Below are 18,095 nucleotides of genomic sequence, written 5' to 3' on the forward strand. Positions count from 1 at the left end.
AATAATAATAATAATAATAATAATAATAATAATAATAATAATAATAATAATAATAATAAACCTGATAGTTAAAGGATAGCAAGAGATAATACTAAAGGAAAGACTTTTCTTCATTTTATATTTTATATAGTTTTAAGAGCAAAGACCCTTGCCCCTGAAATTCCCCATTCTGGAAGAGATAATTTATTCAACATTAGACTAAAACCTAGAACAGAGCTGACCTGGCTGATAAATGGACTAACTACCTCAAATATAAGTCAGGCTATTGTTTATTACCAGCCAGGTCCCAAACCACCAGGTTGGACAAAGGAAGACAGTAATTCATTCCATCTGTTGATCAGGTCAGGGACTGACAATCAAATCAGTATTACCAATGCCTCTATAAAAGGTAAGAAAATCAGTTGTACTAGAGCTCCATTCAGAAACCAGATGACCAAGTTATGGTCTAAATAAGATAAATCTCCTGAGTACCATTTCCCATCCCACCATACCCAACCATGTCAGTTCCATCCTTCCGGTGCCTCTATTCCACTCTATCCTAGTTAAGCTATCCTTGTGGCATGTTTGTTGCTTCACTGTTAACAAATAATACTTTGTATTAGGATTGCATCCATCCATTGTCATCTTTCACTCCCCAAACTTTATATATGTATTTATTTTTTGTTATGTTATGCTTATGTTTTGTTGTGTTTATCTCCCTAAAACATACTCATAAATTTGGATTCACATGTTAAGTCTAGGTAACCAGATTTGGTATTTCTATTATATTGACAATGTTTACAAGCCACTTAACATATACTATTTCACTTGAGTCTTGAAATAAACTCAAGAAGTGTAGGTATTTCTGTAGGTTATTTCCATTTTCTAGACTTAAAAAACAGATTTCTAGCAGTGAAGTAATTTCTCCATCATCCCATGAGAACTGATTCTAAGATAAGCATCATCTACTGTGCCATGATAATTTTCTATTTTCAAAGGTGATATAAGCAAACATTTCAAAGGTTATTTAATTTCTTATTTATAATTGGTTAACCTAAAAATAGAAAATATTTTAACCCTCAACTTTCAAATATAGTATGAATGTTATGAATGTTCATTAGAGGCAACAGAGCAAAAGAACAATGTATCAGGGCTCTGGAGATCCAAGCTTAAATTCCAACTAGATCAATGCCCAACCATGTTACTATAGGCAAGTTACTTGACTCTATGCCTCTGTTTGTTTGTTTTTTGAAATGGGAGTAATAATGCCATCCTTGGCTCCCACACCTACTCAAATATAAAAATATACTCAAACTCATGTAAAAAAAGCAATTAAAAAAGTAAAGTGTTCCATATAGATGTCCTTTTCTTTCATTTAATATGAAATAAAAAAAAATCACCACACATATTTATAACTCATTGGTTACATCATTAATTGTGTAATATTTATAAAGTTGTTAATAAGGACTTCTAAATCGAATATTCTATAACTTCATAATTCCATGAAAAGCACGAAGATTGTTTCTACCATCATTAGTCTAAACAACTAGATGGTATCACTAACAGGCCAAGACTAAGAGAGATACTTTGTAGATAGAAGATTATTCAGATTCTAAGATAAGGGTAAATAGAGAGATGTCATTTCCATCAAAGGTGTACATTTTTGTGCTCATAAAACTACTGGGGAGTGACTATTCACATTTTCATTTCTCAACAGAAAATGGATTATTTAGAAAATGTAATAATGAAAAAATTTAAGGATTTTAAGCAACTTGGAGAATGAAAAGAATCAAAAATAAATCTTCACAGAAGATTCAAAGAAAGCAACATTTAACAATAAAGTAAAGGAGAAAAGCATCATTTCTAAGCATCTGAAGGGCTTTATCATTTGTTTCAAAATTCTAATTAGAAGTATAAAAAGTGAACAGACCTTTCTGAATTGAGTCACAAGACATTTTAAAACTTTCATTCTTACCTTTTAGAAAGTAATATCTTGAAATATCTGTAAAAACAAAGAAAGACCAAGTTGTTCATCTCAGAATTAACTGTTCAATTTTTTTTACTGTTTTAAGTTTTATTCCAATGATTATTCATACTCAGTAAATTATTAGGAAAGTCTGAATTTGTACCACATGAGGAATTAACAAATATTCGATTTGTATAAATGCTGACATAAAAGACTTTTTTTAAAAGAACTGGAACATGTGGCTAGTTTTGTAGAAAAATTAAAACTGTTCTAATATCTCCTTGGCAAAGATTTTGACTTTTTCAGTATAAATCTGATGTTTCAGGGCTGTTACAAGTGTCTTTGACTTTGGAATAAGTATGGGTGGTAATTCAACAGAATCCTTAAAAGTTTTCTTAAACTTTCTATATGCGAGATACTGTGATAAGAACTGAAGATACAAAGTAACATACAACACAGACTTTAGTACAAAGATGGGGCAGAACAGGTCAAATAACTATGATTACAAGTGTCAGTTAAGCTTAAAAGATACAACCAGGCAAAGTATAAAGAGAATTTCTGTAAGAAATTTTTTTAACATGTTAGCAGTAGAGAAATCTCCATGGACAAGGGGACACCTTACTTAAATTCTGAAAGGAAATCATCCCTATGTACTGATGACATAAGGGTTTACTTAGAAAATCCTACGGAATCATAAAAGATACTGAGACAATTAATAGCTCTAGCAAAGGTACAAGCTATTAAATAACCCCACAAAAATTAATATTTTTGAAAAAATATAATATTTTGAAAAATCATACAATCATCAAAATAATTTTATTATTATTTTTCAAAATTTCAGATGTTAAATCATTATGAGATGAATTATTTTATTCAATGATACAGAAATAGAATCATTTAATTGTATAATATTGAGTTGTTACTCAAAATAACAATAAAACACACAATATATTTAGGGATCAATCTATATCCTAACAAATCAATCATATTCTAACAAAATATTTGAATAAATTTAATTGTAAAGTGATTCTCAAAGAAATAAAGATTATAACTAGTTGGAGGAATATTCCAGTGTTCATCGCTGGGCCAGGCTAACATAATAAAAATGACAATACTATAAAATTTAGTTCATACTTTTAATGCTATGCAAACAAAATATCAAAAGTAAACTTTATAGAACATGAATTTTTTTGGGGGGAAAACAAAAGATTAGAATTTCAAAAGAAAATATTTTTTTAAAAAGAAGGTATGAAAGACAAATAGTATTTCCAGACCTCAAACTACATTATAAAGGAGGGAGCTGGGTAGCTCAGTGGATTGAGAGTCAGGCCTAGAGACAGGAGGTTCTAGGTTCAAATCTGGCCTCAGACACTTCCCAGCTGTGTGACCCTGGGCAAATCACTTGACCCCCATTGCCCACTCTTACCACTCTTCCACCTATGAGCCAATACATAGAAGTTAAGGGTTAAAAAACCCCCACTACATTATAAAGTAGTAACCTTCAAAATTATTTGGTACTGATTAAAAGATGCAGAAATAAATCAATGGAACAACAAAACACAGGGAAACAAGATAATTCAATAATTTAATATTAAATAAACTGGAAATAAATTACTTAGGAAAGAGTTTCCTAGTAAATAAAAAATTATTGGAAAACTACATGTGGAGATGAAAGAAATTAGGCTCAGGCCAATATCTTATATCATATTATATATTAAGTTCAAAATAGATTTATAAACTTAAAAATCATACCATAAAAAATTTAAAGAGCATAGATCAAATATCTTTCACAGGTATAGAGTTGTATTTTTAAACAAACAAGGGATAGAAGATATTGCAAAAGACAAAATAATATCATGTACACATAATTGAAAAGCTTCTGCATACATACACACAAAAGCCCTAATGCATCTAAGTTAAGGAGAGAAGCACTAAAATAAGGGTAAGAAAATCTTTGTATAAAATTTCTCTAAAAGTGTGATATCCAAGATATATAGACAAACCACACACAGACATAAACCCCTCTTTTGGTTAAAGCCTTACTTTCTGAAAAACTGTGTGTTTGAATGCAACATGTATTCAGAAGCACTTACTATGTGCAAATACTGTGTTTAGCCCTAAGGATACAAAAAAGAAAAGACATTAATAGCTCTCAAAAAGTTTACATTCTAATGCAGGGACAACACATATGGAAGGTTTCTGCTGCAAGTCAGATGGAAAATACTCTTGATATTTAGGGTGTACCAGCAAAATGGTAGTCATACTTCTTAATATCATTTCCACTGAAAAATCATAACAATTGACAATGCCAAAGGGTATGGTGGCTAGAACTTTCTTTTTTGGCACCAAAGTGGTACTATAGTACACAGAGCACTGGACCTGGAATCAGGAGGACTGGAGCTCAAATCTAGCATCAGACACTTACTAGCTATGTTACCATGGTCAAGTCACTTACCCTATGCCTGCCTCCATTCTCTCATCTACAAAATGAGGATAATACTAGCACCTAACTCCCAGGATTGTTGTGAAAGAGTATCTGCAAAGTGCTTAGCATAGTGTGTGGCACATAGTGTTATGGAACTATCAACAATTATTATTACTATTATTACTTTCTACATATGTAGGAGCTATAGCTATAATACCTATAAGTGCAACTCCAAGCCTACATCTCCAGAAAGGTTGCTTCCTAGAATTAATGCTGAGTAAATAAATATTGCTATTTTCAAGGCTCATAGTTTGAGGGTCCTGGATTGCCTATTGGTGGTAGTTGGTCAACAGTTAGTAATGATTAGGGTATCCTTTCTTCACAATGATTTATGCTTTCAATAATGATGGTGGGAGATAGGCTGGAAGCACATTTGGTGATGAATCAATATTAGTCAATAAACATTTACTAACCTAAATTGCCAGGCATTGTGCTAATTATTAGGGATGCAAAAAGAGTCAAAAGACAGTCCTGTGCTCAAAGAATTTGAGGAAAATTAATGTTGGATATTATTTATTAGCAATATTTTTATTAAACCATTCCCTCAAATTCCAGCTTCTCAACATCAGGCTGTTTCTCTAGGGGTTGGATGAGAAGGTAATCACTCCCAGGCCCCAAAGCTTTTAACTGAGCAAAGACCCCTGTCTTTTGTTAAGGCAAAATGGAAACCTCAACTCTTTCTTTATCTATAAACAAGAATCTACCCTCCACACACATGTGCAGAGGTACTTAAGACAAATCAGGCCCACTGAGGAAAAGCAGTCAGAAAAGACATGCTTGTAAGTTTGAGATTCTTGGCAAGGTCAGTCTCACAGCAAAAGCTATTGTTTAGGCCAGTGATTCCCAAAGTGGGTGCCACTGCCCTCTGGTGGGTGCTGCAGCGATCCAGGAGAGCAGTGATGGCCACAGATGCATTTATCTTTCCTATTGCTATTAAAATTAAAAAAAAATTAATTTCCAGGGGCGCTAAGTAATATTTTTTATGGAAAGGGGGCGGTAGGCCAAAAAAGTTTGGGAACCACTGATTTAGGCTAAAACTTAGATAAGAAAGGATTCCTCCCCGACTATGGTTATTATCAAACCTTGGGTCTTTCCTCATTCTGAAGAGCAAAGAAGTCTTTGTAATGTCATGAAAGTACCAAACCTTTCTTTTCCTAAATTATGAAGGATAGATTAGCTGTTACTCTTTCTCAATTTGCTCACATTTGTATAGCAACCCTGGTAACTTTCTTGTGTGAAGTCATTTCATAAACAGTAATTCTATGGGAAAGTAACACTCCACCTCCCAAGAATGATGTAGTGTTTAACATTTTACTCTCTATAAAAGTCTTCCTTTTTGTCATAACAAACAGAATTCTTGGACATCATGCCTCCCAATCTGGCCCTTGCTTTCCTTGTTACATCTTATCTCTCATCTCACCTCTCTCCTTAGTCCTCTCTCTTCTCCTTCCCTCACCCCTTCTCAATGATGGAACCCTGGAACTCATCTCTTAGTGTCCCCAACACACATGCTCTTTTAACCTTGCTAGACATATGATCTAGATTTGGGGTGACACAATCTACAATATTTAGTCAGTAAAAAATTGACTGAGACAACTTGTGTTTTTCTAGCCGAAGACTGCTAGTGGAAGCTGGGTTGCATAAACTAGTTGACATTCCATTTCTTAACTTACCAGAGAAGAGCAAGTTAGCAGGTTCCCTACTTTAGTGGAGCTATAGGGATCCACCTACTTGAAAAGTAATGCTTCCCCCTCCCTATAGTGAGAGGAGTTAAGATCTCTAAGTCCACTTACTCTTTTAAAATATCCACCAAACAGAACTGAGAGAGGACAAATAATGTGTTGTCAAGCCAATCAAAAGGAAGGTAAAACTTTGTTAAAAGGCCCTGTCAGCTTCCTATTCCTCATCTTTCCTTGAAGAGTCACATGTGATTGACCTATCCTTTATTAATAGACTGCATACTCCTATTAATAGCTTATAGATACTTATAAATACTTAGAGATATGGCCTCATTTTATTTATAAATTAAAATTCCAAGCACTACAAGCTCATAATCTAATGGGGGAGACAAGCAAATATGTACAAACTATAGACAGGAAAAGTAGGAAATAAAATTAAAAGAAAGGCACTAGAATTAAGAGGACTTGTGAAAGACTTTCCTATAGAAGATAGTATTTTAGTTGGGTCTTAAAAGAAGCTAGGGAAACTAAAGGGATAGATGTGAGGAGGGAGAACATTCCGGCATGGAGACAACCAGAGAAAATGTCTGTAGCTAATGGATAGAGTATCTTGTTCATGCAATAGCAAAGAAGCTATTAAGAGCTTTATTAACACTATTTTTCCCAAAGCTCTTGGATTCTGGGTCCTAAGCTGTACCTATAAGGACCTGAGGATAGATGGTTGTCAAGGCAGTGGTGGTAGTTGAAACTGCCTGGCACATTCTGCCTGAAGATATATATGTGATAAGGTTAACAAGTTTCTAATAGTTTTTGTGATGTTTATAATTGTTCTGGAAAACAGGAATCAATCTGATAATGCTGTGACAATGCCTTAGAAATAACTTTACAATGTTTCTGACCACAAGAAAAGGTAAATATGCCTTGAACCAATACTCCAGCTTTCCCTTTAACTTGAGTCCCATCCTGAAGATATTCCAAAAGGTTAACAACAGTATAGCTTATGTGCTGGACAAAAATTTCCCACATTGCCCAATTCTAAAAAGACCTCCTCTCCTCTTTCTTGAAACACTACAAAAAGGTCTGTAACCTCCAGTCTCTCTAGCACTTGAATTATCAGAATTCTCTCTCTATGGAAAATGTCTTTGCTATAGAAAAATTTTTCTCTTTGGTTAATTTAGAATGAATAATTGTGGCTCTTGGTCAAAAGGTTAACATATGTATATGTATGTATGTTTTGTCTGTCTACATCTATCTGTTAATGAAAGCCATTGCCAAGTAGGTAAGTGGACAAAAGACAGGAATAGGTTTTTTCTTCCATTGCAAACTCTTAATAATGTGTGAAAGTATACTCCAAATCACTAACCCAAATCAAAACAAGTCTTAGGTTTTACTTCATAATAAGCAAATTTACAAATATGACAAAGCACAGTTGATACTGGGGGATTTTAGGACTATCAGTATACCATCATATTTTCATGAATAAATTACAATCACTTTGGATAATAATTATGCAAATAAAGACTAAAATGTTATTTTTACACAGACTATCCGTTGACCTCAACATTTTACTACTGGGTGTGTATTTCAAGAGATCATTAATAAGAAGGCCTCCATATATACCAAAATGTTTATGGCAACAGTTTTTGTGGGGGCAAAAATCTGAAAATGAAGTAGATGCCTAGAGATTATGAAATGACTAAACAAATTATAGCACATGAACATAATGGAATATTGCTTTATGAATATGATTTCTACAGAAACTAAGAGAATATACTTACATGAACTGATACAGAGTAAAGCAAGAAAAGCCAAGACCCCATTTGCCATATTCTTGGCAAAGATTCAGGAGCAGTTTGCCATTTCCTTCTCTAGTTCATTTTACAGATAAGGAAAATGAGGCAAACAGGATTAAGTGACTAGCACAGGGACACTCAGTTAGTAAGTATATGAAGCCATACTTGAACTCTAGCTTTTCCTACTCCAAGCCTCATGCTGTACCTCAATTCCCACTCAATGGCAACAACAATGTAAATGGAGAGAACAAGGAAATAACTGAAAGAGACACTGCAGAATTTAGAAAGAACAGGTAAGGTCACACCTCAAAAAGGAATTGTGAGAAGATTCCCTCCTCCATCCTTTGTAGAGGTATGGGGTCCACAGATGTAAAACATTCTATAATCTTCCAAAACTTTTCTCTATATTGATTGGTTTTGTTAAAAAATTTTCCCTCTTTTTTTCTTTTAAAAAATGTCCTTGTTAAATTGGGTGGCTCTCAGTGGAGACAGATGGACATATTGTCAGGGAGGGGAATTAGTGCATAAAAACATTAAAATTTTTTTTAAGAAAAACAACAAGCATTTATTTAGCATATACAATGTGTCAAGCACTATGCTAGGGATAAGAGTTTAAAAACTGAAAAAGTTGCTGCTCACAAGAAGCTTACATTTTAATGAAGGAGATAAGCACATATCTATATCTCTATATATGTGATATAAAGTGGACACAGAGATATAGTGCAGCTAAGTGATGCTGTGCATTGGCCCTGGAGTCAGGAAGACCCGAGTTTAAATCCAGCCTCAGACACTGTGTGTGACCCTGTGCAAGGGATTTAACCCTGCTTACCTCAATTCCTCAAATATAAAATGGAGACACACTGGAAAAGGTAATGGCAAACCACAATAGTATTTTTGCCTAGAAACACCCATGAACTTTGTCCATAGAGTACAGTCAGAAACAACTCAACGAAAACTATATATCAAGTACTTAAATACAAAGTAGATCAGGAAAGAGGAGGCTAGTAGTTGGGTAATCAGTAAAGGCTTCATGCACAAGATGGTATTTGAGTTCCAAGCATCTACCACCATCAGGGATCTCAAAATAATAAATACTAAGACTCAGGGAAGGAAGTAGATAGCTTTCATCCAAGAGTGCTCAGATAAACCAAAGATCCAGAAGCTAGGGAGCCAAGCCCCAAAGCCTAGGAACATGCTCTAAGTTTAGAGTATATTCTGAGCATGTCTACCATATTTAAATAGTCTATATAGTTGATACTCAGTATAAATTCAATATGGTCTTGAATGTTCAAGACACAAAAAGTGACTAAAATTAATTTTAATGGCATAGCAAATAAATTGTAATAAATAATAATAAAATGTTTATCAGAATTTTAGATGGCCTGACAGCTGATAAATATTCAGAAAGAACAGCTTACGAGATGATGCATTCTGCACTGACTACATACTATAAAAACATAAGGGGAAAAAGAAAAAGAAAATCATCTGAATGTTTTGTATACATACAAAGATTCCAGCATTTTAATGTTTTATGCACAAATACTTGTGCATTTCTCATATGGTAATATAGCTTGGTTCAACAGAAAAGCATCAAAGTCAAGAAATCCTCAGTTAAAATCTGGGATTCAACATATGTGATCCTGAGCAAGTTTTTTAAACTTTTTTAAACTTTTAAAGTGAATAAATGCAAAGTAGTTTGAGGAAGGAATCATCAGTTAAGGGGACCAGGAAAAGGTTCATGAAGAGAAAATAACACTTTTTTGGGGGGGAAGTAAATTATATTGAGTGTTTAATATTTAAGAAGATTAAATACAGTTGGTTAGAGTACAAAGAGTTCTGGGTAAGAGTACAAAAGTACTAGAGACTTGTGAAAGCATTGGTTAATCAAGATTTCTAACTCAAATAAAACTGAATATATTCATATCGTTAAAGTAGAAATAATAGAGCTCATATGTAGAGCATAAAAATATATCATGAAAATGAATTTAAATTATATTGATTCTAAGGGTTAAATCTGACCATTTTTAAAGCAAAATTAACAATTTGTAAAATGTGTATGTTTTTGCTAACGTCATTTTTTCTAACTAAACTTTGCAAAGTAAATAAATTTTCACCTAATAGGAATCACCTAGGAGACACTTAAACGCAGGGATAACAAGCAAAACCCCCATGAGACAACTTCACCTATCCAAGGCTCAGAAAAAAAAATTTTTTTGGTCAATCAAGTATTCATTCCTTCAGTGTCTCCTACACCACACAACCCCACCCCCACCCCCAACCCCTCATCCCCTTCTTTATGCTAGATAGCCAAATGAAAAAAAGGGGGAAAGAACATAAGATTCAGAGTTTAAAAAGTTTAGAGATCAAATCCAATACCCATAACTTGAGCAGAGAAGTAAAATTACAATGGTAAAAAAAAGTAAAGAACAAATTCATTATTCTTTCCACTGTTTCATAGACTAATCAGCTATAAAAACCATGACTAAAAGGAAAGAGAATCTTATGACATTTTCCACTTGAAATACATTTTATTTCACTACATTGATCTTGTCTAGCTATTGCCCTCACTTTTCACACAGCTCTTAAATTCATAGAGGGGAAAAAAAAGACTTTGGTTAATTTTTAGAAGCATGAAGGCTCTCATTTAGTATTTTTATAATTCCAAACATTCTCAAGTGAAAAATGAAAAAGAAATTAATGGGATAAGAGACTACTTTTGCACTTTAACATTTTGTCACATTTATCAACTTCTATATGGAGCTTTCAAAATAAAGTTGAAAGACAGACAGCAAACTTCAAGCTTGCTTCACAAAAAATGATCACAGTTGAAGCCAAGAGGCTTGCATTTTTTTTTTTATCCTTACCTTCTGTCTTAGAATCAATACTGTATATTTAGTTCCAAGGCAGAAGAGTGGTAAGTGGGGTTAAGTGACTTGCCCAGGATCACACAGCTAGGTGTTTGAGGTTAAATTTGAACCTAGGACTTCCCATCTCTTGATCTGGTTGTCAATCCACTGAGCCACCAGCTGTCCTTATTGCTTAAATCTTTATGTTATATATGCAATTGTTCAGATCAACTAAAAGAATAGTAAGTTACCAATTCAAAAGATCCCAAAACTAAGTTACCAGTTCAAAAAGTTCTGTAGACTCTTAGACCAACAGAATTCCTTACAAAAACCAATTTATAAAATTTTAAGTCATTAAGGTTTTGGTTTTGTTTTTCAAAGTATATGTGGCTTAAAAGTATATTATTAATACAAATAACCCTATTTCTCTAAGGCCAAAAGTAAAAAACAAACTTAGGAATACTTTATAATATTTAAAATATGAACTATCAGAGTAAGCTTAAATCTTAATTCTGAAGCAAACATTTCTTAAATGGATCCCCATAACTTTCAGATAAATAAAAACTAAATGAACTTTGGAGCACCAGTACAAGACAGAGATTATCTGAATGGCATTCATAACTAATCTATGTACTTTCTAATTTCTGTTTAACACTATATTAGATATGTTTTTAAAATATAACTTAGTAACTGAGAAATATTTTTGTGTATTATGAAAGCATACTTTCATCAAATATTTTCAAATCCTAGGGGCAACTTTGAGATTTTAAGAAAAAGGGTTTTTTAGACGTGATTTTAAGTGTTCGTAATTATCTCATTTCTGAAATCAGTTACAAATTGGTGATAATTTTTTAATATAAAAATATTAAAAATTCAAAATTTTAAAGTATGTGTAGCTAAATACCTTATTTAGATGTAGAAACACAAGGTTAATTAAAAAACTCTTTTGGTTCACAAGAATTATCAAATTTAGGTTTCTCCTTTATGATAAAAACAGTTCTACAAAGAAGTATTTTCCACATTAGATCTGGAATTAGTCACCCTCACTTATAAAATAAAAAACATATTCATTAAACATGGAAAAGAAAAAAAGTCTGTTGAAACTATTTTTATGTCTGATTTTAAATGTGATTATACAGTCTTGTTCCCAAAATAATGCCATGATGAGTGAAATCCTCTCAAAAAAGCATAAATTAGTCAAAGAGGGTTTGGGACTCTCTTACTTACCACAGTATAATTTTTCCATGTAGATTTCTACACAAATGATTTCTTCGATGCAGTAATTTTCCATGTAATCTTCCTGTAAATATCCCACTACTTAGCTAACATTTATTATATTTCAAAGATTTATTACAGAAAGTAATATAGCTGCATCCTCTCATTGTAGTCTATCATAATCTACAGCAAAACCAGCCTCTTTTGTCTCCTTTCATTCAAAGTCAGGCATAGCAAACAAAAGGCATTCATCACTAAATCCATTGGGTTCAGCTGATGAGACAGTTCTGCGCTGCCAGATGGGTAAATGTGTTTTCCTAAATCTGGCAGCAACCACAATAAATTCTAAAACAAGAATAGCCATAATGATCAATGTTGTAATCTCATACTCAAATTTTAGTAAAATCACTCTCACACCTTAACTCATTGGCTTAATAAAGATAATACTTGTATAGAAAAAGGTACCCATAAGGCTACCCCTTACTTTTCCTTATATTTCAAACTCTCATCCCTTCTATGCCTATAGAAATAGTGAAAGAAGGAGAAGTGAAAAAGGAGAATACATTGTTAGTCAATCAGTAAGTCTTTGTTTATTCAACTTAAACTATATAGATGTCCTTAATAATCTGACAATCACTTAATCCATGTAAAAACAATTATTTTTTTGTTTTCTGAAATAGTTCTCTATCTGAATACTGTATTTCTGTACTCCTCTCACCCTGACAGAAATGAAAGAACATCTATATAAAAATGTAACACTAAATTCTATTTGTATCTTGAATTACTAATTCAGCAACTTTTGCAAAAATCTTTACATGCAAAGAATAAAACTATAACTAGCAATAGTTAATGATTTTATTATACGAAAAAGGTAAGGGTCTAGAACTATCTTATGATAAGAGCTCAATATAGTAAAGCTAATTGCACTTGAGATTTTCCTGTACTATAGATCAAGTCACTCTTCAGGAGAGAAAGGTGACTTGATAGGTTTGAAAAACTCCACATCTCTTAGAGGTATCGTTTATCAGAATGGTAGAGGAAAGATAACCTTTATTTCCTAAAATCTTAGAAAATAAAATTTTAAAGGGGAAAAGAACTTTAGAGGTCATCGAATCTAACTCCTAACCCTAAAGCATAAATTCTCTCCATTACTCATCCAGCCTCCACTTGAATATTTCATGAAAGTTCACTATCTCCTAAGATAGTCCCTTTCATTTCCTGACAGCGCTAATTGTTGAAATGTTATTTCTTATATTGAGCTGAACTCTCAAAGAGAGTCTCTTCCACAGGGGCTCTCCTCTCCAAATGTCTCGATTAAATTTTGCCTCTTTAGTTTGGGTCTTTCCATTCAGTGGGTCTCAATTTTCCTCTCCTGAAATATCCAAAAATGGATGAGCTAGATTTTAAGGTAACTTCACCTCTAAATCTATGATCCTTTCAAATAAACTTCTATAAAACTTCCACCCACTGATCTACTGTTCTTTGAGACCAGTAAAATTTAAAATGTAAGCCTTCTTTTACCATTACACTTCAAATATCTCAAAACCTCTAATGTGTTCCTGGTCCACCAACCCACCAAAGTATTCTCTTTTGTAAGACAAGAAATTCTTAACAAGGTTCCTAAGATATCCATAGCAGTGTTCTAGAGCCATGCCAAGGAGTCCTGTATAAGACCTAACCTGAACAGTCACTAAACAGTTATTAATATTCCCAAACACTTTTGTATTCTATTAGCCTTAACCTTCAGAGCAAAAAAGACAACACGGTTTAATTAAAAAAAGAAAAGAAAAGAAATGAAAAGAAAAATAACCCATCTATAGACTAAAACTATTTAAGATTAAGACTACATATTTGTAAATTTACATCATGAATCTGCTTTGAAAAAGTAACTTTAAAAGTCAGAGTTTTTTGTATCCAAGGGAATAAGTAAGGATGATCAGAATTTAACATGTGAAAGAGAGATATAAAGGTTTATTATGATATTATAAAGAATTGTAGAAAGGTGGTATCACACTAGGACCTAGAGCAGTGATTCCCAAAGTGGGTGCTACCGCCCCCTGGTGGGTGCTGCAGCGATCTAGGAAAGTGGTGATGGCCACACTTTTTTTACATTACATTTTATTCTGAATTCAATAAATAGTTTCATAATTTTCAGGGGGCTCTAACTAATATTTTTTTCTGGAAAGGGGGCGGTAGGCCAAAAAAGTTTGGGAACCAGTGACCTAGAGAAACACAGATGCCCTACTTATACCTCAGGAAAACTTAAAATTGCATCAATAGGCAAAATAAGGCAGACCACCTGTAGCCTCCACCAGCCAATCCATGAATTTATGGATAGACCATCAGACTTCTGTGATTAAAAGGAGTGAATCAAAGCCCAAGATAAGCAGTCCCAAAGCAACTAAAGAGGTCCAGAACCCAGAAGTGGTCCCTCTGAAGAAGGTAGCCCTAGACAAAGACCAGTCAAGGAAAACAGAAGTGACACATGCACCAACATACACCAAAAGCAGGCAGAAAGGACCTTGGGCAGAGCCTAATACAAGGGAGAGCCTGGAAGAAGGGTGTATGGCAAGGAGCCCTGAGTAGAGCAGCAGCAGCCCTTGAGCCCAAAGGCAAAGTTACTCTAAACAGCCCAAGAATTCCTTTAAGTAGGGCTCTAGTCTTCACCACCACACTTAGGACTCTGCAGGGCCTTCCCATTCCATTTACTTTATTTAAGAGCTGAGCCTGACTAAAGTACAGCTCCCAGGCCCTCTTCCCACAACCTCAACACTACCATGGCTGTGATGAGTATACCAAGGAAAACACCAAATACAGTGAGGAAATACTTTAGGCCAGTGATGGCAAACCTATGGCATGGGTACCAAAGATGACACACAGAGCACTCTCTTTGGACACTTGGGCTGCCCTCCCCCCAAGACCCCTCCACTTCATTATTAGAAAGGCAGAGGGACTTGGGTGGAGCTGCACCCCTTTCCCTCTCCCCCATGCCTGATGACATTTTTTTACTTTGCCTGCTCCTCTGCCCAACAGCCCAATGGGAGCGCACAGGAGGTAAGGTGGGAGGCTCACAGGAGACAGAGCTAGAGGGGAGCAGAGCACTTGGGCCACTCCCCTCCCCCTTCTCCACACATGCCTCTCATCACCTGCCCCGCTGCTCAGCAGTCTAATAGGAGCATTTCCTCCCTCCCCAATCTGGGGAATGGGTAGCACAGCACTAGGTCTAGGAGGTGGAGTGGGAGCAGAACCTAACCTGGCATTCCATCTCTAAATGGTTCACCATCACTGCCTTATGCTAAGAGATGCCAAAGAGGTGAATCCCAAGGAAGAGAATGACCTCACATGTCCAATGAAAACTTCACAGGGAAAAAAACCCAAACACAAGGACTATGAGTTAATTGGAAAAAAAGAAAATAATAGAAAATGGAAACACAAAAAAAATGCAAAATACTAAAACCTAGTGTGAAAAGGCAAAAAAAAAACCCTGATACCTTAGAACAGATGGTGGAGAACCTAACCTAAGAACCAAATGTCCTGAAAATTAAAATAAGCTAATCAGAAAAAGACTGAATGTATCAAGAAATATTAAAAGAAAATGGGGGTAGCTGGGTGGCTCAGTGGATTGAGAGCCAGGCCTAGAGACGGGAGGTCCTAGGTTCAACTATGGACTCAGACACTTTCTAATTGGGTGACCCTGGGCAAATCACTTAACCGCCATTGCCTAGCCCTTACCACTCTTCTGCCTTGGAGCCAATATACAGTATTGACTCCAAGACGGAAGGTAAGGGTTTAAAAAAAAAAAAAAAGAAAGAAAAGAAAATGACAAATTTGAGAGGAAAAGAAGAAAATATGAAAAATATAGTATCAAAAACAACTAACTTAAAAAATTGGTCAAAGAATCAAAAGAGTAGCAAGAGCTAGGCAAAAAGAGTTAAGTTATGTGTCCAGGATCACATGGCTAGGAAGTGTCTGAGGCCAGATATGACTGAATCCAGGTCTACCCAACTCCAGGCCTGGTGCTCTATCTATACTGTGCTAGCTAGCTACTCCGTACCCACCTACTCGCCCCCCCCCCCAATTCCTCTTTAAAGCCAAAATCACACACTACTGCTCCAAGATGTTGAGCAAGACACCAGCACTTTATAAGACAGACTAAGTAGAAGGGAAATAACATTCTTCACTGAATTCATCTGTCAGCCTTTTCAGCAATGAAACAAGGTAGTTTCTAAGAGTCATATCAGAGAGACTGCTTTATTTTGGCATGTTTTAAGATCTGTGTGAAGTAGCCTTGATAAGTAGCCTTAACCCAAGCAGAAAATTACTCTGTCAACCCTTCTAAATTTATACATTATTGTCTGCTGTTGTATGACTGCTCAATGAAAAAAATCATTAATAAGAACTCCAAAGGATTAGTCTTATAAATAGAAGAGAGGTTCTCCCAGGAGAATGGAAGTTCCCTGAAGATAAGTACTGTTGGATATTTTTGTTTATTTCTTCCCAATGCCAGAGACATATATGACACACTTAATGAATGCTTGCTGAATTGGACTGAAAATATACAGGCTTAAAATTAGGAGTTTCAGATTATTAGTCAACAAGTATTTATTAAGTACCTACTAATGTGCCAATCATTATGCTAGGCATTGAGGAAACAAAAACAAAACAGCCCTTGTTCTCAAGGAACTCGGTTCTCTCCAGAAAGAAAGCATGCAACCATCTAGGTACACAGGAATTTCCTTCTACCAAAGCAAATCAGTGTTTTCTCTGAAATTCAGAGTCTTAAGAGTTCCCTGAGGCCAATGAGAGGTTAAAATAAGTTGCCCAGGATCTAACAGCCCTTGTGCCAAGACTTAAACTTCAGTGGAGAAACTGAATCATAGGCCTTTCTCTCTCCACTATTCCAGGCTGCCTCTCATGCATGTAACTTCTATAGAAATGCAAGAAATAAATACAAGCAGTTTAAAGGTATAAGCCACTAGCAATTTTTTTTTTTCTGGAGGGACAGTAGGTGTTAGGAAAAGGCTTCTTGTAGAACATAGGGTTCTGTAAAGAAGGAATATATTCCAGATACTAACAACTACACAGGAATGGGGTTGGTAATGAAACACTTTTTGTGAAGAACAGAAAGGGCATTCTGGCTGAAACATATGAGGAAGTGGGGTAATTTATAATAAATAAGTTGATATGTAGACTGACAATCAATAGACCTCTAAGCAGCTAGAAATAGCAGCTGCTTTGAATTAAGCAAATAGTGAAAAAACCAATAGTACCCTAATTGGGTTTTAAAGCAACAGAAAAGCAATTTTTACACCATTCCAAGCTCTCAATTGAAATTTTGCAGACGCCAAAGATTTTTCCAAAGGAGAAAAGCACTACTACTTTTTTTTAATTAAAATTTATACAGAATATATTTTTTGCCTCCCATCTTTTTCACTAGTTTTGAGATGAAACTCTATGAATAATTTACCTTTTAAAATATTTGTTTAGTAGGAGGGAGAGGGTATTAAATTTACCACAAATTAAGTTTCTTGATGAAGTTTTACATTGTGCTACATAAAATTTAAAGAACCAAAGCTAACACAAGAATTTACTTAAAAAATTTTTTTAATCTGCATAATTTAATTTATGCCAGGTTTTACTTAAAACTCTGATTTTGGTTTTTATAAAACACAAGTCACTATTCTACTTATGACATTGTTACCAAGTAAAGTCAAAGGATTTCTCACCCTCTTTCATATCCTTTGCTTAATGTTATAAAGTGAGTTTTTAATTTAGGATAGCCCAAATTATTTGAATTAATTCATTTATTCAAATGTTTATGAAACATACACAATGTTCCTGGCCCTATCTTGATCTTGAGATCTTTAGAGACAAAGAGAAATTGTCCCAGCATTCTGTGAGCTTGAATTTGATTTGAAAGAAAGAATATATATATATATAAAATAAATACAAAGTAAATATAATGTAATCTTATATGATGTAAGGGTATGAAACCAGGAAGATCAAGAAAGATCTCATCATAAGACATGATTTCTGAAAGAAGATAAGAATTCTGTGAAAGCTGAAAGAAGAATTTATTCTAGCCCAGAGAGCTGACCTATTCAAAGGCATAAAAATAAGAAAGGAATACTA

The 18,095-nt window shown here is 34.4% G+C and overlaps 1 protein-coding gene across 1 annotated transcript in view; it reads right to left on the reverse strand.

Annotated features, from left to right (window-relative positions):
- Positions 1-18,095, reverse strand: part of PTK2 (protein tyrosine kinase 2) — a 410,474-nt gene that overhangs the window by 319,973 nt on the left and 72,406 nt on the right. Inside the window, exon 3 of the mRNA XM_044669284.1 lies at positions 1,955-1,981. The gene's annotated coding sequence lies outside the window, so the exon portion shown is untranslated. The remainder of the gene's footprint in view (positions 1-1,954; positions 1,982-18,095) is intronic.

The sequence above is a fragment of the Gracilinanus agilis genome, chromosome 1 (genome assembly GCF_016433145.1).
Source record: "Gracilinanus agilis isolate LMUSP501 chromosome 1, AgileGrace, whole genome shotgun sequence".
In the NCBI taxonomy this organism is placed as follows: domain Eukaryota; kingdom Metazoa; phylum Chordata; class Mammalia; order Didelphimorphia; family Didelphidae; genus Gracilinanus; species Gracilinanus agilis.